The sequence below is a fragment of the Pseudophryne corroboree genome, chromosome 1 (genome assembly GCF_028390025.1).
Source record: "Pseudophryne corroboree isolate aPseCor3 chromosome 1, aPseCor3.hap2, whole genome shotgun sequence".
In the NCBI taxonomy this organism is placed as follows: Eukaryota; Metazoa; Chordata; class Amphibia; order Anura; family Myobatrachidae; genus Pseudophryne; species Pseudophryne corroboree.
Window position 1 is genome coordinate 268,663,617 of NC_086444.1, and position 27,161 is coordinate 268,690,777.

General features: G+C 46.7%; 1 long non-coding RNA gene across 1 annotated transcript in view; it reads right to left on the reverse strand.

Moving 5' to 3' along the window:
• The window catches only part of LOC135064064 (uncharacterized), a 96,314-nt gene that overhangs the window by 58,061 nt on the left and 11,092 nt on the right, over positions 1-27,161 (reverse strand). The window contains exon 2 of the long non-coding RNA XR_010250386.1: positions 19,148-19,239. This is a non-coding gene — a long non-coding RNA (uncharacterized LOC135064064). The remainder of the gene's footprint in view (positions 1-19,147; positions 19,240-27,161) is intronic.

Genomic DNA, 27,161 nt, shown 5'->3' on the forward strand with positions numbered 1-27,161 from the left:
GCAGCACAACAGAGCACCCTATACAGCAGCACTGGACATATGGCAGCAGAGGACACAAGCACTGTGACTGGACAGATTCAGCACAAGCCACGGACACTGAGGACACTGAGAGAATGGAGACACGTCCTCTCTGTACATTCTCCAATGCCGGAGTGAAAACGGCGGGGACACGCGGCTCCTTATATGGAATCCAAATCCTGCGAGAATCCGACAGCGGGATGATGACATTTTGCCTCTTTCAGGTTTTCGAGTCAGGCGGGAAAACCCGAGCTGGGCTCGGAACCGGGTTCAGAGCGTGAAGTTTGGTATGGTTCGGTTCTCTGAGACCCGTACCTGCTCATCTCTAATGCTAACCATTACACCACCATCCGTACTGCCCGTATCAAACTGTATATACAGCAGTGTATTGAGCCACTGGGTTTTACCCCCCTTCCCATAGCCTTCTTGACATACAGTACCCCTGCCCAGGTACATATACTATCTGCTCTACCCCCAAGGCCTCAGGGACACATACTACGCCCCTTCCCACACCCCACCCCACCCCCATGGACCTAAACTACCCTCTGGCACATAAGACATACACTTCTCATCTCCTACCTATTAGCCCCATGGACATACAATGCTACCCTTGCCGCCCCTTCCTCAGCCTTCAAGACTATCAGTACCCCCCCGCCCCCCCCCCCAGCCCATCACTCTCTCTTGAAGCAAGTACCGCAGACAGGTCTGGGCCACTGTGTTTTATTTTTTCCAGTCGGGTGCCAATGTATTTTACGTTCTTTCTTGTGCAATGTTTTTCGTCCACGCGTGTGTCTAGGTTGCACTGCAAATGCTCTTGATGGTGTTTATACAGAGCCACAGTACAGTTTACAGATGTACATAAAAGTGTAAGAGGAATGTGTTGGGCATTACAGGAGGTTGGCTTATCAGACACAGATGTAGTGTAGTATGGGCGTGTAGCTGAAAGTGGTTGATTATAAAGAAGGTGTATTGCTCGCATTGGAGGATGATCTGTACCTAGCAGAGGGCCAGTAAAAGTTTCAGTGGTGTGAAAGTGTGCATCTCAGTCCTTGCACATTCGGATGTCTGGATGTACACCAGGGAAGGGCAGTGTAGCAGCATTAACATAAGGTCGCAAACAGCAAAAGATGCAAGAATTTCACAACCGAGTCCAACTCAAAATCAAGTCGTATGAGGGGGGTCCCGCCCCCTCAGCAGACCACACCCCCTCAACAGACCCCACCCCTGCTAGGGCTACTTCCAGATATTTCCCGGGCTGGTTTTCCATCCCAAGCCACCCCTGCATGTGGTTGAGAGTCCACCCTTCTCTCCCTCAACCACACCTCAGTGCCCCTATCCGGGCTTTGCACTTAACCAGGTTCTTTTACCATTCTGCAAAGCACTTTCTCTGAGGCTAGACAGCTTTTCTTTAACCGTCTACAGGAAAGTTGTGAGCAGGGAAATACTGCATTCCCTGGTGAAACTAACCCTGTCTCACCACAGTATTCTCCCTAGAAGCTCTTTTGAAGCCTCTTTTTATATCATTACTCTTTTGGTATATCCGGTGTATTCTGTGTCAGTTGCATCTCCTTGAGTTGGGATTGATTCAGACGTGGTTGGATTTAGCATTGATGCTGCTTACTTGGAATCAGCTGCGATGCGGGCATATGTTAATGCAGCAGGATGCATCTGGTATAACTAGACGCCCCCTGCATGTGTGATCCAGTGTTGCGTTCGAGGACACAGCATCGGATTAATTGGGGCACCATCAGCTGACTGAGTGACCCACAGGTCCTTCCAAGATGCCTGGAAATCTCTGTCGAAAGATGGAGATCCTGGCCTTGGCATGCCTCCATTTTGTGTAACGTCTGCCATCGATGCCCCCCAAATGGCTGCAGGCTGTCAGTCACATGACCTTTGCAGCTGTTCTGCATCCGATAACACGAACCCATGCTGCACATGCGCAGTACAGGTCTGGCGGATGCGCAAAGTACTGAACATCTGTACTTTATATCTGCTCTCACAGTTGCAGAAGCCCATGTGCAGGATACGTCTAGGCCCCAACCTCTCTTGCTGACAGCACTGTAGACTCTGGGCACTAGGGTCACTAAGGGTCCTGGAGTTTAGTGCGCATACACAGGTGGTGCCTCGGCCATTTTTACCAGAGATTTTCTTACTGAGCATGCACAAAACTACTGAAAAATGTCCACAGCACCATTTTCCTGGTGATTCCTGCAGCACAGCTGCTGCTGACACGGGACTCCGGAAGGTAAGTATTAAAAAAATGGATGCGTCCACAGTTTGTGAGGCAGCGCAATACATGCTAGGCGGCCGTCAGCATGTGAGGAGATGGATGCAGATCTTGCTGCATATACAGCAATCTTTGACCATCTTTCCATTAGGTCCTTTGTCCACTACTGGCAGTGTTTACAAAGTGCCAGCTTTTCTGAGCTACCGCTTCTCAGCGGGTTGGAGCTGAAAATTTAAAGCGGCACTCACGTTCACTGTAAAGCTTGTCATGATTTACACTGAATGTGGGTGTCGCTTTAAAATTTCAGTTCCATCCCGCTGAGAAGTCATTGCTTTGTAAATATAGCCCGTAGTCTCACTGACATATATTGTTCCACAACACAACATCAGTATTTTGTCAATGTTTATTTTTTGATTCTGCTGTATAACTGGAGTTGGTCCTTTGCTGGTGTCATTCACCTGTGTGCTTTCACAGAAAGCGAAATTGCACAGCCAACTGTGGAATGAACAGGAGAATCATTTGTAGTATTTAAAAGGTTCCACATCTTTATGTGTCCACTAGGAGGAGTTAGAGGTCCTCTTTTGTTTGCTTATATTTTAGGCTAGTCCGAGGTACAGTATACAGTGCAGATTGCTTTTCAATTTGAGCATAGGTTGTTTTTGGATTCTAACCATTTTTAATAAAAGGGACATTTAAAGTACAACCACAGTGAAAAAATCATGGAGATGCTAACTTTGTATCACTTCAGAAGCCACAACCCAGGTCCGCAAATACATTGCCGACATTGATATCCCTCAGCGTACGCCACTGGTTGTACCCCCCTGGTAAATGATTAGATGGGCAAAGTGGTTCTTATCTGCTGTCAATTTCTATGTTCCTATGATCTTTACTGACAATAAACTTAATAGTCTCTAGATGACCATCAAAATCTCATCTGTTGCACAGCAACCCCTTTACATTCTGTACTAAGGAGGAAATGTTGCCTGCAAATATATTGATGGAGTAGATAAAGCAATTCAAGCATAATACTGCTGCCTTAGGCTGGGTACACATCAAAACGAGGTGTTCCTGGCTGATATGCCGGTCGACAGGCCGACATATCGCACCATGCGTACACACTGCACAATGAAGTGCCGCAATGTAATGCAACTTAGCATCGTTAATGATATCTTCTGATTGACCGTGCAGCAGGGACAACCAGAAGATATTGTTACAGACCCGCAAGAGCACACTGCACCATCCAGATGATATGTCTTTTCGATTTGCCTGGAAACTACATATCACACCGTGGTCATCCTGGTGTGCACCTGGCCTTACAGTGGCCACACACACACTTTCCCCTCCACTAGCTGCTATTTGTTATTCCACGTCCTTATGTATAGTGTTCCTCATATCTCTTTGATTGTAAGCTCTTCTGGGCAGGTACATCTTTACCTTCTAGTTTCATTTCAGTGTGCATAATTTGTATTATGATCCCCTGAATATACAATACTGTATAATATGTCTGTTCTTTATAGATTAATTATAATAATATTAATAACTAAAAATTATAATTGCATGTGGTGTTTCTGAACAGGCTAAGTGTTGTTATGGAGAATAAAAAAAAAAGATCTCATCTTGGTAACATGTTGGTAACAGCTATCGTGATTAATGATTTAGTAATAAGGAATATATAGAGCACACTAACTCTCAATCTGGATATGTTTTGTATGTGCCATTATCATGTGGCCGTACATTAAGCAATTCTATGACCCATAGTGATTATTATTATTATGCTGTGTGTGAGTTTGGGGAGTGGTACCCCTCAGGTCTGGTGTGACTGGGCTACCTTGGGGCAGCACGCAATATCATTTATTTAGCACTTATGTAACACTCCTATTTTTTCACTAATATTACTCTTTTGAGTATTTTATTAGCACCCTTATTTCTGTAGCACTTTCTAACCCATAGCTTCTGCTTCTTTCTTAACACATATTAACACTTTAGTATTTCAATGGTGTGCTGCCCTAGGGTGGTTGGGCCTGAGACGACTTTGTGGGGTCCAAGCCCTGGACTTATGCTTAGTTAGGGACCTCCAGTAATAGAGCAGCCGTGAAGTGGCCTGGAGGCTTATCATATCTTTTGCAAAACATATGTAACGAAGAGCTCTACATTTTCTATTATTACATAGTATATAGTTCTTCTTACTAACAGCCAGCAGAGTGCGTTGGAAAAATCCCTTTTGTTTTTCATGACTTTTGGCAGGTTGGCAGGTCGGCACAACCGGCATCAAGGTATATGGGAACGTGGAGGCACGGTCGCATCATCGCCGTCCCGCCCCGCTCTACAATGCCCAGATAACCAGCATTGTAGAGCAGGGGCAGAGCTACGATTGCACAATTTAGCGCATATTGCATTATAGCTTCACCCACTTGCACTAAGTAAGCTCGGCTGCAGGTTTGTACGGGCAGCTGCGATGGTGCATGGGCGGCTGTGGAGGGTTGTTGGCTGGTCTGGACAGGTTCCAGGAGACTTGCCCTCCTTTCTGGGGAGCCAAGAGTGCCACCCGATTTTCGTGAGCCTCCCGGCCGTTCCGGCAGCGTAGGCGAGTATGAAATAGTGATGAGCGGGTTCGGTTTCCGAGAAACCGAACCCACCCGAGCTTTACCTTTTTTTACACGGGTCCGAGCAGACTCGGATCCTCCCGCCTTGCTCGGCTAACCCGAGCGCGCCCGAACGTCATCATCCCGCTGTCGGATTCTCGCGAGATTCGGATTCTATATAAGCAGCCGCGCGTCGCCGCCATTTTTACACGTGCATTGAGATTGATAGGGAGAGGACGTGGCTGGCGTCCTCTCCGTTTATAATTGTAGAAGAGACAGTTGATTGCTTGTTTTATTACTAATTGTGGGGAGGATTGGGGAGCAGCTGTTAGGACTCGGAGTAGAGTACAGAGTTTTGCTGATAGTGACCACCAGTTTTTTTTTATCCGTTCTCTGCCTGAAAAAAACGCTCCATATCATATCTGTGCTCAGTGTGCTGCATGATATATCTGTGCTGAGTGCTCACACTGCTTAATTGTGGGGACTGGGGAGCAGCTATAGCAGGAGTACAGTGCACAGTTTTGCTGACAGTGACCACCAGTATACGTTTGTCTGCCTGAAAAACACTCATGTGGTGGCTTTTTTTTTATACTAGTTTAGCAGTCTGCTGACAGTGTCCACCAGGTCCATTATACTGTATATAGCAGTACGGTAGGCCACTGCTGTACCTACCTCTGTGTCGTCAGTCACTCGTCATCCATTAATAATAATAAGTATACTATCCATCCATCTACATTGTATACCTGTGGTGGCTTTTTTTCTTTATACTAGTTTAGCAGTTTGCTGACAGTGTCCACCAGGTCCATTTATTATACTGTATATAGCAGTACGGTAGGCCACTGCTGTACCTACCTCTGTGTCGTCACTCGTCGTCCATAAGTATACTATCCATCCATCTACATTGTATACCTGTGGTGGCTTTTTTTCTTTATACTAGTAGTACTAGTTTAGCAGTCTGCTGACAGTGTCCACCAGGTCCATTATACTGTATATAGCAGTACGGTAGGCCACTGCTGTACCTACCTCTGTGTCGTCACTCGTCGTCCATAAGTATACTATCCATCCATCTACATTGTATACCTGTGGTGGCTTTTTTTCTTTATACTAGTAGTACTAGTTTAGCAGTCTGCTGACAGTGTCCACCAGGTCCATTATACTGTATATAGCAGTACGGTAGGCCACTGCTGTACCTACCTCTGTGTCGTCAGTCACTCGTCATCCATTAATAATAATAAGTATACTATCCATCCATCTACATTGTATACCTGTGGTGGCTTTTTTTCTTTATACTAGTAGTACTAGTTTAGCAGTCTGCTGACAGTGTCCACCAGGTCCATTATACTGTATATAGCAGTACGGTAGGCCACTGCTGTACCTACCTCTGTGTCGTCACTCGTCGTCCATAAGTATACTATCCATCCATCTACATTGTATACCTGTGGTGGCTTTTTTTTTATACTAGTAGTACTAGTTTAGCAGTCTGCTGACAGTGTCCACCAGGTCCATTATACTGTATATAGCAGTACGGTAGGCCACTGCTGTACCTACCTCTGTGTCGTCACTCGTCGTCCATAAGTATACTACCATCCATCTACATTGTATACCTGTGGTGGCTTTTTTTTTATACTAGTAGTACTAGTTTAGCAGTCTGCTGACAGTGTCCACCAGGTCCATTATACACAAAAAGATACCAAGTATCACCTGGCGCCAATTATTTGCTCAATCTTTAAACTGTCTGCTGCTATTCTATATCGAAGGGGCTACTTTCCCCTTCAAACACCAAACAACTCCAAAAAGATTCAGAAAGCGCTGACAGAGTTATTTAAAAGTAAATCTTTTTTATTTATTAATACACTATTTTTACTCACTAAAAGAATACATGTATATACTCATAAAAATATCTCCCTGTGGACCAATTACACCAAAGATAAAAAAGCAATTTCTACACAGTCTATGATTATTCACTAACTCAATTTATCCTTTGCCTTCACATATTCCTTTATTTATCATATATAACCTGCATGATATAAAACCACTTTTAATAAATCACAATATCTCCTGATCACATTGATTGCGGCATATATATTTCTAACTTAATTATAATCAGTCCTTCAATATAGATATTCCGTGCTTGGAAACAGTCCTTTCCTGCCAAGTTAATACTTGGTCTATAAGTTGGTTTTGTACTTTGCCAAGCAGAAAGCGGATTAATTGTTAGTTTGCCGACCAAGAAGGAAATATGCAAATTAACTTGGAATAGTTCCTGTGCTGGTTTAATATAAGCAGATCTTGTTTATGCATGCTGTACCTACCTCTGTGTCGTCACTCGTCGTCCATAAGTATACTACCATCCATCTACATTGTATACCTGTGGTGGCTTTTTTTTTATACTAGTAGTACTAGTTTAGCAGTCTGCTGACAGTGTCCACCAGGTCCATTATACTGTATATAGCAGTACGGTAGGCCACTGCTGTACCTACCTACGTGTCGGCAGTCATCGTCCATAAGTATACTATCCATCCATCTACATTGTATACCTGTGGTGGCTTTTTTTCTTTATACTAGTAGTACTAGTTTAGCAGTCTGCTGACAGTGTCCACCAGATCCATTATACTGTATATAGCAGTACGGTAGGCCACTGCTGTACCTACCTCTGTGTCGTCACTCGTCGTCCATAAGTATACTACCATCCATCTACATTGTATACCTGTGGTGGCTTTTTTTTTTATACTAGTAGTACTAGTTTAGCAGTCTGCTGACAGTGTCCACCAGGTCCATTATACTGTATATAGCAGTACGGTAGGCCACTGCTGTACCTACCTCTGTGTCGTCACTCGTCGTCCATAAGTATACTATCCATCCATCTACATTGTATACCTGTGGTGTCTTTTTTTCTTTATACTAGTTTAGCAGTTTGCTGACAGTGTCCACCAGGTCCATTTATTATACTGTATATAGCAGTACGGTAGGCCACTGCTATACCTACCTCTGTGTCGTCAGTCACTCGTCATCCATTAATAATAATAAGTATACTATCCATCCATCTACATTGTATACCTGTGGTGCCTTTTAGTTGTGCGCATTAAAATATGGAGAACAAAAATGTGGAGGTTAAAAAAATAGGGAAAGATCAAGATCCACTTCCACCTCGTGCTGAAGCTGCTGCCACTAGTCATGGCTGAGACGATGAAATGCCATCAACGTCGTCTGCCAAGGCCGATGCCCAATGTCATAGTACAGAGCATGTAAAATCCAAAACACAAAAGATCAGTAAAATGACCCAAAAATCTAAATTAAAAGCGTCTGAGGAGAAGCGTAAACTTGCCAATATGCCATTTACGACACGGAGTGGCAAGGAACGGCTGAGGCCCTGGCCTATGTTCATGGCTAGTGGTTCAGCTTCACATGAGGATGGAAGCACTCATCCTCTCGCTAGAAAAAAGAAAAGACTTAAGCTGACAAAAGCACAGCAAAGAACTGTGCGTTCTTCGAAATCACAAATCCCCAAGGAGAGTCTAATTGTGTCGGTTGCGATGCCTGACCTTCCCAACACTGGACGGGAAGAGCTTGCACCTTCCACCATTTGCACGCCCCCTGCAAGTGCTGGAAGGAGCACCCGCAGTCCAGTTCCTGATAGTCAAATTGAAGATGTCAGTGTTGAAGTACACCAGGATGAGGATATGGGTGTTGCTGGCGCTGGGGAGGAAATTGACAAGGAGGATTCTGATGGTGAGGTGGTTTGTTTAAGTCAGGCACCCGGGGAGACGCCTGTTGTCCGTGGGAGGAATATGGCCATTGACATGCCTGGTCAAAATACAAAAAAAATCAGCTCTTCGGTGTGGAATTATTTCAACACAAATACGGACAACAGGTGTCAAGCCGTGTGTTGCCTTTGTCAAGCTGTAATAAGTAGGGGTAAGGACGTTAACCACCTCGGAACATCCTCCCTTATACGTCACCTGCAGCGCATTCATCATAAGTCAGTGACAAGTTAAAAAACTTTGGGCGACAGCGGAAGCAGTCCACTGACCAGTAAATCCCTTCCTCTTGTAACCAAACTCCTGCAAACCACACCACCAACTCCCTCAGTGTCAATTTCCTCCTTACCCAGGAAAGCCAATAGTCCTGCAGGCCATGTCACTGGCAAGTCTGACGAGTCCTCTCCTGCCTGGGATTCCTCCGATGCATCCTTGAGTGTAACGCCTACTGCTGCTGGCGCTGCTGTTGTTGCTGCTGGGAGTCGATCGTCATCCCAGAGGGGAAGTCGGAAGACCACTTGTACTACTTCCAGTAAGCAATTGACTGTCCAACAGTCCTTTGCGAGGAAGATGAAATATCACAGCAGTCATCCTGCTGCAAAGCGGATAACTGAGGCCTTGGCAGCCTGGGCGGTGAGAAACGTGGTTCCGGTATCCATCGTTAATTCAGAGCCAACTATAGACTTGATTGAGGTACTGTGTCCCCGGTACCAAATACCATCTAGGTTCCATTTCTCTAGGCAGGCGATACCGAAAATGTACACAGACCTCAGAAAAAGACTCACCAGTGTCCTAAAAAATGCAGTTGTACCCAATGTCCACTTAACCACGGACATGTGGACAAGTGGAGCAGGGCAGACTCAGGACTATATGACTGTGACAGCCCACTGGGTAGATGTATTGCCTCCCGCTGCAAGAACAGCAGCGGCGGCACCAGTAGCAGCATCTCGCAAACGCCAAATCGTTCCTAGGCAGGCTACGCTTTGTATCACCGCTTTCCAGAATACGCACACAGCTGAAAACCTCTTATGGCAACTGAGGAAGATCACCGCAGAATGGCTTACCCCAATTGGACTCTCCTGGGGATTTGTGACATCGGACAACGCCAGCAATATTGTGCGTGCATTACATCTGGGCAAATTACTGCACGTCCCATGTTTTGCACATACCTTGAATTTGGTGGTGCAGAATTATCTAAAAAACGACAGGGGAGTGCAAGAGATGCTGTCGGTGGCCCGAAGAATTGCGGGCCACTTTCGGCATTCAGGCACCGCATACAGAAGACTGGAGCACCACCAAAAATACCTGAACCTGCCCTGCCATCATCTGAAGCAGGAGGTGGTAACGAGGTGGAATTCAACCCTCTATATGCTTCAGAGGATGGAGGAGCAGCAAAAAGCCATTCAAGCCTATACATCTGGCCACGATATAGGCAAAGGAGGTGGAATGCCCCTGTCTCAAGCGCAGTGGAGAATGATTTCAACGTTGTGCAAGGTTCTGCAACCCTTTGAACTTGCCACACGTGAAGTCAGTTCAGACACTGCCAGCCTGAGGCAGGTCATTCTCCTCATCAGGCTTTTGCAGAAGAAGCTGGAGACATTGAAGGAGGAGCTAAAACAGAGCGATTCCGCTAGGCATGTGGGACTTGTGGATGGAGCCCTTCATTCGCTTAACCAGGATTCACGGGTGGTCAATCTGTTGAAATCAGAGCACTACATTTTGGCCACCGTGCTCGATCCTAGATTTAAAACCTATGTTGTATCTCTCTTTCCGGCAGGGGTTCAAAGACCTGCTGGTGAGAAAATTGTCAAGTCAAGCGGAACGTGACCCGTCAACAGCTCCTCCTTCACATTCTCCCGCAACTGGGGGTGCGAGGAAAAGGCTAAGAATTGCGAGCCCACCCGCTGGCGGTGATGCAGGGCAGTCTGGAGCGAGTGCTGACATCTGGTCCGGACTGAAGGACCTGCCAACGATTACTGACATGTCGTCTACTGTCACTGCATATGATTCTCTCACCATTGAAAGAATGGTGGAGGATTATATGAGTGACCGCATCCAAGTAGGCACGTCAGACAGTCCGTACGTATACTGGCAGGAAAAAGAGGCAATTTGGAGGCCATTGCAGAAACTGGCTTTATTCTACCTAAGTAGCCCTCCCTCCAGTGTGTACTCCGAAAGAGTGTTTAGTGCAGCCGCTCACCTTGTCAGCAATCGGCGTACGAGGTTACTTCCAGAAAATGTGGAGAAGATGATGTTCATTAAAATGAATTATAATCAATTCCTCCGTGGAGACATTCACCAGCAGCAATTGCCTCCAGAAAGTACACGGGGACCTGAGATGGTGGATTCCAGTGGGGACGAATTAATAATCTGTGAGGAGGGGGATGTACACAGTGAAAGGGGTGATGAATCGGACGATGAGGAGGAGGTGGACATCTTGCCTCTGTAGAGCCAGTTTGTGCAAGGAGAGATTGATTGCTTCTTTTTTGGTGGGGGCCCAACCCAACCAGTCATTTCAGTCACAGTCGTGTGGCAGACCCTGTCACTGAAATGATGGGTTCGTTAAAGTGTGCATGTCCTGTTTATACAACATAAGGGTGGGTTGGAGGGCCCAAGGACAATTCCATCTTGCACCTCTTTTTTCTTTCATTTTTCTTTGCATCATGTGCTGTTTGGGGAGTATTTTTTTGAAGGGCCATCCTGCGTGACACTGCAGTGCCACTCCTAGATGGGCCAGATGTTTGTGTCGGCCACTTGGGTCGCTTATCTTAGTCACACAGCTACCTCATTGCGCCTCTTTTTTCTTTGCATCATGTGCTGTTTGGGGAGTATTTTTTTGAAGGGCCATCCTGCGTGACACTGCAGTGCCACTCCTAGATGGGCCAGGTGTTTGTGTCGGCCACTTGTGTCGCTTAGCTTAGTCACACAGCGACCTTGGTGCGCCTCTTTTTTTCTTTGCATCATGTGCTGTTTGGGGAGTATTTTTTTGAAGTGCCATCCTGTCTGACACTGCAGTGCCACTCCTAGATGGGCCAGGTGTTTGTGTCGGCCACTTGGGTCGCTTAGCTTAGTCACACAGCTACCTCATTGCGCCTCTTTTTTTCTTTGCATCATGTGCTGTTTGGGGACAATTTTTTTGAAGGGCCATCCTGTCTGACACTGCAGTGCCACTCCTAGATGGGCCAGGTGTTTGTGTCGGCCACTTGGGTCGCTTAGCTTAGTCACACAGCTACCTCATTGCGCCTCTTTTTTCTTTGCATCATGTGCTGTTTGGGGACAATTTTTTTGAAGGGCCATCCTGTCTGACACTGCAGTGCCACTCCTAGATGGGCCAGGTGTTTGTGTCGGCCACTTGGGTCGCTTAGCTTAGCCATCCAGCGACCTCGGTGCAAATTTTAGGACTAAAAATAATATTGTGAGATGTGAGGTGTTCAGAATAGACTGAAAATGAGTGGAAATTATGGTTATTGAGGTTAATAATATTATGGGATCAAAATGACCCCCAAATTCTATGATTTAAGCTGTTTTTTAGGGTTTATTGAAAAAAACACCGAATCCAAAACACACCCGAATCCGACAAAAAAATTTCGGTGAGGTTTTGCCAAAGCGCGTCCGAACCCAAAACACGGCCGCGGAACCGAACCCAAAACCAAAACACAAAACCCGAAAAATTTCCGGTGCACATCACTAGTATGAAATAGAGTAATATCATAGCCTCTGAAGACCAAATTATGTGGCTAATTTTGAGGCAGATGCAGAAACTGATGATTTTCACAAAACTAAGATGCACTTGTAGCGTTGTGTGAGAGGGCATATCCCTCTGTGCACCATTGGATGCACCATCAAAGCTTGAATTAGCCCTGTTCTAAATCTGAGTATGGCCTCCTGTGTGAGTGGTTGGTGGTCTTTGGATGCAGTCGCATTCAGTGATATGCCAGTGTCCGCTTAGCCACCAGCCTTTTCCCTCCCTGGAGAGCCCACTATAAATCACAGACCCTGCCTCCAATTTTGGACGCATGCGATGTGCGATTGCACAGACTTAGAGCATCGGCCTGGGCACTGCAAAGTCTTTGCACCAGGAACAGAGAACAGTCTGGGATAAGGTACAGATTTCCTGCATGTGAGCGTTAAAGGGAGAAGGCAGAGGCAGGGATCAAAGTCTAGTTCAGGGTTAACACACATAACTGGCAGGAGTGAGTTAAAGTAGCAAGTAGAGGTCAAGTCTAGTCCAGTGCACATGCACAAATACTTGGCAGGAGTGAGTTTATGGAGCAAACAGTGGTAGGGGTAATATTCCAGTGTAGAGTTCATACACAAATATCCAGCAACAGATAATCCAAAGGTCATATAACAATCCAAGGTTCAGAGCACAATCCAAGGTTCAGGCCTGATTCTGAGATGGACACAGACGCGGCTGCGGCTTCGTCTTTATGCCTGCATCGTATGCTGATGCCGTGCCCGATTTCCCAAACACTGAGTTGCCCACTTGCATTGTCTTGAGATGGTGCATTTCCATCTGGAAAACCCTTTAGGTGTACCATCGGTCGCACCGTCAAATCTTGCACCAGCCATTTGGCAGCTTCTTGGACGTAGCTGGTTTCATCTCAATTAGGCCCAGAGGCTCAGTTGTAAGAAGAAAAGCAAGCAACTGGACAAAACCACGTTACACTGCAGGTGGAGCAGATACAACGTGTATAGAGAGTTAGATTTGGGTGGGGTGTGTTCAGACTGAAATCTAAATTGCAGTGTAAAAATTTAAGGTGTCTAACATGTGTGTGGTCTACATGCAATAGCAGCCAATATTTACCCAGCACAGAAAAAAATAAGATTTTACTCACCGGTAAATCTATTTCTCGTAGTCCGTAGTGGATGCTGGGGACTCCGTAAGGACCATGGGGAATAGACGGGCTCCGCAGAAGACTGGGCACTCTAAAGAAAGATTTAGTACTACCTGGTGTGCACTGGCTCCTCCCTCTATGCCCCTCCTCCAGACCTCAGTTAAGGAAACTGTGCCCGGAAGAGCTGACACTACAAGGAAAGGATTTTGGAATCCAGGGTAAGACTCATACCAGCCACACCAATCACACCGTATAACTCGTGACAAACTTACCCAGTTAACAGTATGAACAACAACAGAGCATCAAACAACAGATGCCAACATAACATAACCCTTTTATTAAGCAATAACTATATACACATATTGCAGAAAGTCCGCACTTGGGACAGGCGCCCAGCATCCACTACGGACTACGAGAAATAGATTTACCGGTGAGTAAAATCTTATTTTCTCTAACGTACTAGTGGATGCTGGGGACTCCGTAAGGACCATGGGGATTATACCAAAGCTCCCAAACGGGCGGGAGAGTGCGGATGACTCTGCAGCACCGAATGGGCAAACACAAGGTCCTCCTCAGCCAGGGTATCAAACTTATAGAACTTTGCAAAGGTGTTTGAACCCGACCAAGTAGCTGCTCGGCAAAGTTGTAATGCCGAGACCCCTCGGGCAGCCGCCCAAGAAGAGCCCACTTTCGTTGTGGAATGGGCTTTCACTGATTTTGGATGCGGCAAACCAGCCGCAGAATGAGCCTGCTGAATCGTGTTACAGATCCAGCGAGCAATAGTCTGCTTTGAAGCAGGAGCACCCAGCTTATTGGATGCATACAGGATAAACAGCGAGTCAGTTTTCCTGACTCCAGCCGTCCTGGCTACATAAATCTTCAAAGCCCTGACTACATCAAGCAACTTGGAGTCCTCCAAGTCACGAGTAGCCGCAGGCACCACAATAGGTTGGTTCAAATGAAAAGATGACACCACCTTCGGCAGAAATTGCGGACGAGTCCGTAATTCTGCCCTGTCCATATGGAAAACCAGATAGGGGCTTTTACATGACAAAGCCGCCAATTCTGACACACGCCTAGCCGAAGCTAAGGCCAATAGCATGACCACTTTCCACGTGAGATACTTTAGCTCCACGGTCTTAAGTGGCTCAAACCAGTGAGATTTCAGGAAACTCAACACCACGTTAAGATCCCAAGGTGCCACTGGTGGCACAAAAGGGGGCTGAATATGCAGCACTCCCTTTACAAACGTCTGAACTTCAGGAAGCGAAGCCAGTTCCTTTTGAAAGAAAATGGATAGGGCCGAAATCTGGACCTTTATGGATCCTAATTTTAAGCCCATAGTCACTCCTGACTGTAGGAAGTGCAGGAACCGGCCCAGCTGGAATTCCTCTGTAGGAGCCTTCCTGGCCTCACACCAAGCAACATATTTTCGCCATATACGGTGATAATGCTTTGCTGTCACGTCCTTCCTAGCCTTTATCAGCGTAGGAATAACTTCATGAGGAATGCCTTTTTCCGCTAGGATCCGGCGTTCAACCGCCATGCCGTCAAACGCAGCCACGGTAAGTCTTGGAACAGACAGGGCCCTTGTTGCAACAGGTCCTGTCTGAGAGGCAGAGGCCATGGGTCCTCTGTGAGCATTTCTTGCAATTCCGGGTACCAAGTCCTTCTTGGCCAATCCGGAACAATGAGTATTGTTCTCACTCCTCTTTTCCTCACAATTCTCAGCACCTTTGGTATGAGAGGAAGAGGAGGAAACACATAGACTGACTGGAACACCCACGGTGTTACAAGTGCGTCCACAGCTATCGCCTGAGGGTCTCTTGACCTGGCGCAATACCTTTTTAGCTTTTTGTTGAGACGGGACGCCATCATGTCCACCTGTGGCAGTTCCCATCGATTTGCAATCTGCGTGAAGACTTCTTGATGAAGTCCCCACTCTCCCGGGTGGAGGTCGTGCCTGCTGAGGAAGTCTGCTTCCCAGTTGTCCACTCCCGGAATGAACACTGCTGACAGTGCTAGTACGTGATTCTCCGCTCAACGAAGAATCCTGGTGGCTTCTGCCATTGCCACCCTGCTTCTTGTGCCGCCCTGGCGGTTTACATGGGCCACTGCAGTGATGTTGTCTGACTGAATCAGCACTGGTTGGTTTCGAAGCAGAGGCTCCGCTTGACTCAGGGCGTTGTATACGGCCCTTAGTTCCAGGATATTGATGTGCAGACAAGTCTCCTGACTTGACCACAGCCCCTGGAAGTTTCTTCCCTGAGTGACTGCCCCCCATCCTCGGAGGCTTGCATCCGTGGTCACCAGGACCCAGTCCTGTATGCCGAACCTGCGGCCCTCGAGGAGGTGAGCACTTTGCAGCCACCACAGAAGAGACACCCTGGCCCTGGGGCACAGGGTGATCAGCCGATGCATCTGAAGATGCGATCCGGACCACTTGTCCAACAGATCCCACTGAAAGATCCTCGCATGGAACCTGCCGAAGGGAATGGCTTCGTATGACGCCACCATCTTTCCCAGGACTCGCGTGCAGTGATGCACCGATACCTGTTTTGGTTTTAGGAGGTCCCTGACCAGAGTCACGAGCTCCTGAGCCTTTTCCTCTGGGAGAAACACCTTTTTCTGGCGTGTGTCCAGAATCATGCCCAGGAAGGGCAGACGCGTCGTAGGAATCAGCTGCGACTTTGGAATATTCAGAATCCAGCCGTGCTGTCGCAACACTTCCTGAGAGTGTGCTACGCTGATCAGCAACCGCTCCCTGGACCTCGCCTTTATGAGGAGATCGTCCAAGTATGGGATAATTGTAACCCCTTACTTCCGAAGGAGCACCATCATTTCCGCCATCACCTTGGTAAATATTCCCGGTGCCGTGGACAGGCCAAATGGCAACGTCTGGAATTGGTAATGACAGTCCTGTACCACAAACCTGAGGTACTCCTGATGAGGTGGATAAATGGGGACATGCAAGTACGCATCCTTGATGTCCAGAGACACCATAAAATCCCCTTCCTCCAGGCTTGCAATGACCGCTCTGAGCGATTCCATCTTGAACTTGAATTTCTTCAGATAAATGTTCAGGGATTTTAAATTCAAAATGGGTCTGACCGAACCGTCCGGTTTCGGTACCACAAACATAGTGGAATAGTAACCCCTTCCTTGTTGAAGGAGGGGAACCTTCACTACCACCTGCTGGAGATATAGCTTGTGAATTGCTGCCAACACTACCTCCCTTTCTATGGGGGAAGCTGGCAAGGCCGATTTTAGGTAACGGTGAGGGGGCGTCACCTTGAATTCCAGCTTGTATCCCTGAGACACAATTTGTATAGCCCAAGGATCCACCCGTGACCGAACCCACCGGTGGCTGAAATTTCGGAGACGCGCCCCCACCGCTCCTGGCACCGGCTGTGGAGCCCCAGCGTCATGCGGTGGATTTAGTGGAAGCCGGGGAGGACTTTTGTTCCTGGGAACTAGCTGCATGGTGCAGCTTTTTTCCTCTACCCCTGCCTCTGGCAAGAAAGGATGCACCTCTGACTTTCTTGCTTTTTTGTGAACGAAAGGACTGCATTTGGTAATACGGTGCTTTCTTTGGCTGTGAGGGAATATATGGCAAGAAATTTGACTTCCCAGCCGTACCTGTGGAAACTAGGTCCGAGAGACCGTCCCCAAACAATTCCTCACCCTTATAAGGTAACCCCTCCATGTGTTTTTTAGAGTCGGCATCACCTGTCCATTGCCGAGTCCATAGGACCCTTCTGGCAGAAATCGACATTGCGTTTATTCTAGAGCCCAGCAGGCAAATGTCCCTCTGGGCATCCCGCATATATAGGACAGCGTCTTTGATATGCCCTAGGGTCAGTAAAATAGTCTCCCTGTCCAGGGTATCTATCTCCTCAGACAGAGTATCTGTCCATGCTGCTACAGCACTACACTTCCAGGCCGAAGCAATTGCTGGCCTCAGAAGAGTATCAGAATGTATATAAACAGACTTCAGGATACCTTCCTGCTTCCTATCCGCAGGATCCTTTAGGGCGGCCGTATCCTGTGACGGCAGGGCCACCTTCTTAGATAAGCGTGTCAACGCTTTGTCTACCCTAGGGGAGGATTCCCAGCGTAACCTATCCGTTGGCGGGAAAGGATACGCCATAAGTAATCTTTTGGAAACCAGTACTTTCCTATCAGGGGAATCCCACGCTTTTTCACATAACTCGTTTAATTCATGTGAAGGGGGAAAAGTCACTTCTTGCTTTTTCTCCCCAAACATATAAACCCTCTTGTCAGGGACAGGGTTTTCCTCCGATATGTGCAATACAGCCTTCATTGCTATAATCATGTATCGGATGGCTTTAGTCATTTTAGGCTGCAACTTTGCATCATCGTCATCGACACTGGAGTCAGAATCCGTGTCGACATCTGTGTCAACCAACTGGGATAGTGGGCGCTTTTGAGACCCTGACGGCCCCTGAGCTGTAGAATCAGACATGGGTTGAGACCCTGACTGATTATCCAACCTTTTATGCAAGTAGCTTACGTTATCATTTAACACCTTCCACATATCCATCCAATCAGGTGTCGGCGCCGTCGGCGGCGACACCACATTCACTTGCACTTGTTCTGCCTCCACGTAACCGTCCTCATCAAACATGTCGACACAAACGTACCGACACACCGCACACACACAGGGAATGCTCTAATTGAGGACAGGACCCCACAAGGCCTTTTGGGGAGACAGAGAGAGAGTATGCCAGCACACACCCCAGCGCTATATAACCCAGGGATTACACAGTAACTTAGTGTTTACCCAGTAGCTGCTGTTTATGATAATTTGCGCCTAAATTTATGTGCCCCCCCTCTCTTTTTACCCATTTTTCTACCTTGATACTGCAGGGGAGAGCCTGGGGAGCTTCCTCTCAGCGGAGCTGTGGAGAGAAAATGGTGCCGGTTAGTGCTGAGGAAGAAGGCCCCGCCCCCTCAGCGGCGGGCTTCTGTCCCGGGTCTGTGTAAATAAAATGGCGGGGGCTCGTACATATATACAGTGCCCAGCTGTATATATGTGTCTTTTTGCCAAGAGGTATCCTAATTGCTGCCCAGGGCGCCCCCCCCTGCGCCCTGCACCCTACAGTGACCGGAGTGTGTGGGTAGTGTGGGCGCAATGGCGCACAGCTGCAGTGCTGTGCACTACCTCATGTGAAGACAGGAGTCTTCTGCCGCCGATTTCGATGTCTTCTTGCTTCCGCCGGCTTCTGTCTTCTGGCTCTGCGAGGGGGACGGCGGCGCGGCTCCGGGAACGGACGACCAAGGTTAAGATCCTGTGTTCTAACCCTCTGGAGCTAATGGTGTCCAGTAGCCTAAGAAGCGCAACCTAGCCGCAGTTAGTAGGTTTGCTTCTCTCCCTTCAGTCCCTCGTAGCAGAGAGTCTGTTGCCAGCAGAAGCTCCCTGAAAATAAAAAACCTAACTAAAATACTTTCTTATTAGCAAGCTCAGGAGAGCTCACTAAAAGCACCCAGCTCTGGCCGGGCACAGATTCTAACTGAGGTCTGGAGGAGGGGCATAGAGGGAGGAGCCAGTGCACACCAGGTAGTACTAAATCTTTCTTTAGAGTGCCCAGTCTCCTGCGGAGCCCATCTATTCCCCATGATCCTTACGGAGTCCCCAGCATCCACTAGGACGTTAGAGAAATATAAATATGTTTGCTGCCCTTCAGTGGCAGCTCTTACCTGTAGTCTTCAGGATGGCTGCCAGCTGCTCTTACTAAGGATCTGCACGCACTTGTCGCCACGCCACCCATTGCACCACGAGGAAGGGGAAACTAGAGATGAAAAAAAATAGACTTGCATGAGCTACAGTTGGGGGAGCGGCTCGTGTGCCGTGACAGTGGTGTGCATGCGCACTGACTTCTATGGACTGCATCCAGTGCAGCCCATAGAAGGACAATACAGCTGGCAGAAAGGCTTCCCATTGGAGGCCATACCTGCCGATCACGGTCCAGCATGAGATTAGAAGAAAGTGCTTCTAATAGGAAGCCACTGCACTCACTATTGGTTTACTGGTGGTGGCAGATTTTTACTGAGGGTGCTGCAGCTCTGCAGCCCCTAGGTAAAATCAGCCATTGATCCCCTTGCATGGTAAAATGGTTTGTTCCAGACATAAAGTTACGTGCTTTTTCTGCTGTAACTGCAAACGTGAATCACTCCCACAGTTTCCACAGAGATACCTAACCTCTTGGCAAAGACTGTCAGGTGAGTATTCCTTTTAATGGGAAAGGGGATGGAGCTTACGGCCGGCACCAGCAACTTGCCAGTATTACCTTCCAATAACAGTAGAGCATATCCAGAAGACACCACACCAGTTCTTGAGGAGGAGAAAGCGTGGTGAACAGGCTGCAATATGTAACATAAATATGTACTATATAATATGTATCATTTTATATGGACTCGGTAATCATGTTGAACATCGTTATATTTATAATGACAGCCTTATACATTGCTGAGATATATGATCTGATCCCTGTTTCATTTTCAAGATGACCTAGTGGGTTCATTCACATTAATATTTTTTTTCTTTTCTTTTTGCATATTTATTTGATCATTTTTTTCTGCAGTGGGTAATAGTTACATTGGGATAATGAATATATGGGGATAATGTTTTATTGTTAATTTCCTATTTTGATTAATGGGTGAGTCCCTCCTGGTTCTGTAATGATCAGGCAGCCCTGTTATTGTGGCTAATGTCTGCTTCCTCCTAAGTGTATGTTATAAGCCTAGCACTTGCACTACGTTTTACCGGCGGACGGGATGTCGGCTGTCAATATCCTGATAGCGGTATCCCACCTGCTAGGATGCTAAGAGTCCTCTTGCGGACTCGGTGGCTTGCTGCACTCACCACAGGATCTGTTCCTACTCTATGGGTGTCTTGGACACGCACGAGTGGGAATAGCCCTGCTGCATCGGGATTCCGGCTGTCAGCATTGTCGGCTGTCGGGATTTCGGCATCGGTATCCTGAAGGCTGAGATCCCCAAAGCCGACAATTTATCTGCAACCCGGTAGTTGGCAGTCCTTGACAAAGGTGTAGGCACACTGAAACAGCTGTTGGATACACTGTGGGCAATACACCCTGAATTTCTGCTTTGGCTATGATAAGTACCAATGTTTTTGCTACATGATGGCTGCAAATTTTCATATGCTTTTATTGCATTAAATGTGTATTGTGACTGTTTAGCATGAAGCTGGTGTGCTAGTCAGTCCATTATTATTGAGCCCCGGATGGAGTGGCGATTATGGCTACAGTTTTCTACTATATATATATATATATATATATATATATAAATATATATATATAGTAGAAATTAAAAGTGACTTTGTATGTGTTTGTGTGTACAGTATATATATAAAATTGCAAAGAAGGGCACTCTCCAAATCAGCAATAATTGTAAAGTTCGATTCACAATTCTTTTTAGAAAAGCTTTTGTACTTTTATTATCGCCACCCAGTGAATAGATAAAAACTTATGCAGCTTTGCATTTCCAGTGTAATAATGTTGAGAGAATTAATCAATTATCAGTCATCCTTTTCATAACTTCATGTCTCCATATGCCATCTGGCTATAAATATCATACATAAGTGCCACATTTCATTAGCCCATAAATCATACAGATGCAATAATTATATGCCACTTTACATGCTGGTCTACTTTGGTCTCAATTCAGACCATACAATGGCTATCACCTTCATTCTAGCCGCTTTCAAGTTTCCAGAACATAACGTTGTTGACATATTATTTTCTGGACCCTTGAAAGCAGCTAAAATGATGGTGGTAGCCTTTGAACAGTCTGGATTGAGACCAAAGTCGACCGGCATCTGTGTGATTTATGGACTAATGAAATGTGCTCTTATCAAATGACATTTATAGCCAGATGGCATATGGTGACATGAAGTTATGATAAGGATGCCTGATAATTGTGTAATTCTCTGGACATTATCACATTGGAGATACAAAGCTGCATAAGTGTTTATCCATTCATTGGAAGGTGATAATCAAAGCACAAAAGCTTTTTAAAAAATAATTTTGATAGTTTTGTACAATTATTGCTGATTTGGAGTGTGCCTTTTTTGCATAATATATAAAGATATCTATGGTCTGAGTTACCATAATAATTAAGGAAGCACCTCATACATTGCTAGCAGTGAGTGCATGCATGTATACAATATTTTATATAATACGAGACTTGTTAGAATAATTCAAACAGCAGCGACATTTTATTCTACGTTTCAGGATGTTACCCCCTTCATCGGGACAATCAAACAAAGAAAGTGACTAAATATTTATACTAAGTAGTATCCACTATGGACTACGAGAAAAGGAATTACCGGTAGGTATTAAATTACCCTTTTTGTTCTTCGCTAATCCTTAATGTGGAATTTCTTTTTCTTTTTTACCACAGAAATTAAAAGTGACATTTTAGCAAATTTCATTAGTTGTTGCAAGTGTGCTCCAACGCAGAGTCTTTTTTCTTTTTGTCTTGCTTATTGATATTACTGACTCTGGGGGCACCACCAATTGAAGATTAACATGGGGTATAGATCGGATCCATTAGAGCCTGGCACTTTAAGAAATTAATAGTGTGTGCTGGCTCCTCCCCTCTATGCTCCTCCTAGCAGACTCAGTCTAGGAAGCTGTGCCCGAGGAGACGGACATACTTTGAGAGAAGTATATAACACATAAAGTGGTGAGATAACGAACCAACACACAATAACAACAAAGATAGCAGAACTAACCACAACAAAGGAAAGCAAAGCTAACTATAAGAAGAGTAGCAACTTTAACCAAACATGGAACAGGGAAAGCAACAGCAAACCCAACCAAGAACTCTTACAACCAGGTAAGCAGGAAATGAAGCACTGAGGCGGGCGCCCAGTATCCACTACGGAAAAGGAATTACCGGTAGGTATTAAATACCCCTTTTCTCTAAAGTCCTAGTGGATACTGGGAATTGAAGGTTACCATGGGGACATCCCAAAGCTCCCAGAATGGGTGGGAAAGTGCTGAGACCCCTGCAAAACCGCCTGACCAAACTGAAGGTTATCCCTGGCCAAGGTGTTGAACCTATAAAACTTTATAAATGCGTTCGACCAAGTAGCTGCCTGGTACAACTGTAAGGCTGAGACACCCCGGGCAGCCCCCCAGGAAGATCCCACCAACCTCGTGGAGTGGGCCTGAATAGAACTTGGCAGCGGCAGGGCTGACGAAGTATAGGCATGTGGAATAGTCAATTTGAGCCACTGAGCAATGCATTGCTTGGAGGCAGGACAACCAATTTTAGTAGCATCATAAAGTACAAAAAGTGAGTCGGATTTCCTGTGATGAGCAGTCCTTTTGATGTAAATCTTCAAATCCCTCACCACATCCAGGGACTTTGGAGCCACGGAAGCGACAGACAACACTGGAACCACAATTGGTTGATTTACGTGAAAGGTTGACACTACCTTTGGCAAAACCTGTGGCCGAGTTCTGAGCTCCGCACTGTCCTCATGAAATATCAAGTACGGGCTCTTATAAGATAAGGCACCCAATACTGACACACGTCTGGCAGAGGGTAAGGTCACCAACATGACAGTCTTCCATGTTAGATATTTCAAGTCTACCCATCGCAAGGGTTCAAGCCAGTCCAACTGGAGAAAAGTCAAGAACACATTGAGATCCCACGGAGCCGTGGGAGGAACAAAGGGAGGTTGACTGTGCATAACCCCCTTGAAAAAAGTCTGTACTTCAGGAAGTACCGCTAGTTGTTTCTGGAAGAAGATAGAGCCGAAATCTGAAATTTGATAGAGCCTAATCATAGGCTTTTATCCACGCCTGCTTGCAGGAACAGCAGAAAATTGCCCAGATAAAATTCCACAGGGGAATATCTTCTACCCTCGCAACCAAGAAACATATTTCTTCCAAATATGGTGGTCATTTTGGATGTAACCACCTTACGGGCCTGGATCATAGTTGAAACAACCTTAGATGGAAGACCCATTCTGGTTAAAATCTCCCTCTCAACTTCCAGGACGTCAAAAGTAGCTGCTGTAAGTCTGGATAGACAAATGGTCCTTGTGGAAGAAGGTCCTTGAGAACCGGCAGAGGCCAGGGTTCTGGAGCAGTAACAATGGAGTTTCTTGTTGAGACGAGAAGCCATCAGGTCTACCCGTGGACAACCCCACCGGTGAATAAGTTGTTGAAACACCTCAGGGTGAAGGCGCCATTCCCCTGGATGGAGGTCGTGCCTGCTTAGGAAGTCCGCTTCCCAGTTGTCCACTCCTGGAATGTAAATGGCTGAGATGGCCCTTGTGTTGGCTTCCACCCAGAGGAGTATTCTTGACACCTCTCGCATTGCAGCCCTGCTTCTTGTTCCTCCCTGTCGGTTGATGTACACTACTGCTGTGGCGTTGTCCGACTGCATCTGGATGGCCTACTTCCGAAGGTGGTATGAGGACTGTAGGAGAGCATTGTAAATTGCGCTGAGTTCCAGGATGTTGATTGGAAGAGCAGATTCCTGAAACGACCATGTCCCCTGGAACTGTGCCCCTTGGGTCACAGCCCCCTAACCCCAGAGGCTGGCATCTGTTGTTAACAGAGTCCAAGACTGGGTATCGAAACTCCGACCCTCCACAAGATGGGAGACTTGTAGACACCATAGTAGGGATATCCTTGCTTTCGGTGACAGGGTTATATGCTGATGCATGTGCAGGTGAGATCCCGACCATTTGTCCAGCATATCCAGTTGAAATGGTCGCGCATGGAACCTGCCATACTGGATTGCCTTGTAGGAGGCCACAATCTTGCCCAGCAAGCGAATGCAAAGATGAATTGAGATCTCGCATGGTTTCAGTACCGAACGGACCATAGACTGAATAGTCAAAGCTTTGTCCATTGTAAGGTAAACCTTCTGAGACACTGTATCCAGGATCATTCCCATGAACTGAATTCTCTGAGATAGTTCCAGGTGAGATTTCTGGAAATTGAGGATCCATCCATGATCCGTAAGCAGACGAGTAGTCAAGTCGATACTGTGCAGCAGCTGTTCCCGGGACACCGCCTATATCAGGAGATCGTCCAGGTACGGGATTATGTTGACACCCATCATGCACAATTGTTGCATCATCTCCGCCATGACCTTTGTGAATACCCTTGAGGCTGTGGAGAGACCAAAGGGTAAGGCCTGAAACAGGAAATGGTCCAGTACAGCAAACCGGAGGAACACTTGGTGAGGGGGCCAAATGGGGATATGCAGGTATGCATCCTTGATATCCAGGGACACCAGAAACTCCTCCTCCTCCAGACTTGCTATCACTGCTCTTAGTGATTCCATCTTGAATTTGAACACTTGAAGATAAGGGTTCAGGGATTTGAGGTTCAAGATCGGTCGTACAGAGCCGTCCGGCTTCCGGACTACAAAGAGACTTGAGTAAAACCTCTTTGTGTGCAGCAGAGGAGGTACTGGAACAGTAACTCCTGTAGAAAGCAGTTTTTGCACTGCCTCCTATAAGGAAACTCTTGCTACCGGTGAAGCTGGTAAGCCTGACCTGAAGAATCTGAGAGGAGGGAGTTCCTTTAATTCCAGCCAGTATTCTTGGGATATGAGGTCTCTCACCCAAGGATCCCGGCAGGACTGTGCCCATATGTGGGCGAAGTGTTGAAGGCAAGCACCTACCAGTAAGTTGCATTACTGCTGGGGCAAACTGTCATGCGGAGGGCTTCGTGGAAGAGGACCATGAGGTCTGGTCTGATGTTCCAGCAGCAGCTGGTTTGAAGGGCTTACCGTGAGTTCCTCTAGTAGCATTGGAGGCACCCCTGGCTTTGCCTCTGAAACTGGCCACCTGAAAGGACTGCAGAGAGGGCCCAGGATAGGGACGTCTAGCATGTGGCAGAGCAGACGGCAGATATGTAGATTTACCTGCAGTTGCCTGAGATATCCACTTGTTCAGTACTTCCCCAAATAAGGCATCACCTGTAAAAGGAAGGTTCTCAACCCCTTTTTTAGAATCAGCATCTGCTGACCATTGTCGTAGCCATAGGGCTCTACTAGCCGATACTGCCATAGCAGTGGTACGGTCATTAATGATACTAAGTTCCTTAACAGCCTCACTCATAAAGTTTGCAGCATCTTGGATATGTTGAAGTAATGTAACTATCTCGTCCTGAGGTAGTGTAAGCAACACTTTCAGCATATCATCAGACCATTTTACCATGGCTCTAGAAATCCAGCCGCATACTATGGTAGGGCGTTGGGCTACACCTGCTGCAGTATAAATTGATTTAAGAGTGGTTTCAATGTTGCAATCAGCTAAGTCTTTGAGAGAAATGGCCACAGATACAGGTAAAACAATTTTACGTGACAGCCTGGACACAGAGGTATATACTGTTGGTGGGTTTTCCCAGATTTTTCAATCCTCTGTATGGAAAGGAAATTAATTTAGCTCCCGTTTAGGGGTAATAAACTTTTTGTCAGGATTTATCCATGCTGCTTTAGCCAGGGAATCTAATTCCTTGGAAACCAGAAAGGTTGCAGAGGACTTTGGTCTCACATTAAAAAACAATTCCGGTTCTGCTTCCTTATCTGGGATATTGCGTACCTCTCTAATAGCATAAATGAAGGCCTCAACTCCTGGGGACAGGGAATTATCCTTGTCCACCTCTGCACCTCCCTCATCAAACTCTGGTAGTTCAGAATCGGAGTCAGATTGCAATAACTGCGGGAAAGTGCATTTATGATAGACCAACAGGAGGGGGGGCTGATGAGCCTGCCTGTGGTCGGCAGCAGCTAACATGAGAGTGTTCATAGACTGTTTCAGTGTTTGTCTTTCTTGTTTAGCCGTAGCTAACTCTGAATTTATACTTGTAATCATAGTTTTAAATGATTCCATCCACTCAGGTTCCTGCATATTACTACACTGTGAAGGTAGTGAGCATTGGGTACACATTAGGGACCCCTGTGAGGAAGGTGTAAACCTAGCCTTGCATAAAGTACACACAGACTTATTTGCAGACATGCTTGAGCAGAAAACACAGAGATTAGTATGAAACACAGTGCTGTATTAGGGAGACAGCACACTTATTCCAGACAACCCTGAATGGAGTGACACAGAGAGGATTGGGACCAGCACACAACACCACAGACCGGGCAGCGTCCCGCTGGGTGTCTCTTATGTGTAATTTACTATACAGCGGTACAACCATTGACTATGTGCTCCTCCCTTCACTATAACCCCCTGGTACCATACAACTGGTAATTCAGTGGGTCCTGAGGAGGAAGAGTCTCTGCATGTAGCCTATTCAGAGAAGCAGCAGCAGGTAATGGTACCTTTTAGCCTCTGGTCCCACTCTCCTGGAAGCCCTGCCCCCGTAATGGCATGCGGTTATTCTATGTTATTTTTACCGGCTTCTCCATGTGTGTGTATAAAGAGAGTGCACAACCCCCTTTTACAAGTATAACGCCAGTGTGAGTACACAGCGGGAACCGCAGCCGGGTGATCGCTGTCCCTTCATGCCGCCATTTTCACCGGGGACCCCGGAGTATCACTCACTTCACCACATCTGCTTCGGCATCAGTTAGGGCTGGCGTCATGCTGCCGGCGTGGGCTCACATCCGAGTGGTATGAGAAACATCACCTCAGGAGCTTAGTGTCCTGTCAGCAGGGATACGAACCATTAACTCTGAGGAAGTTGGTTCGGTCCCCCCCCCTAAGTCC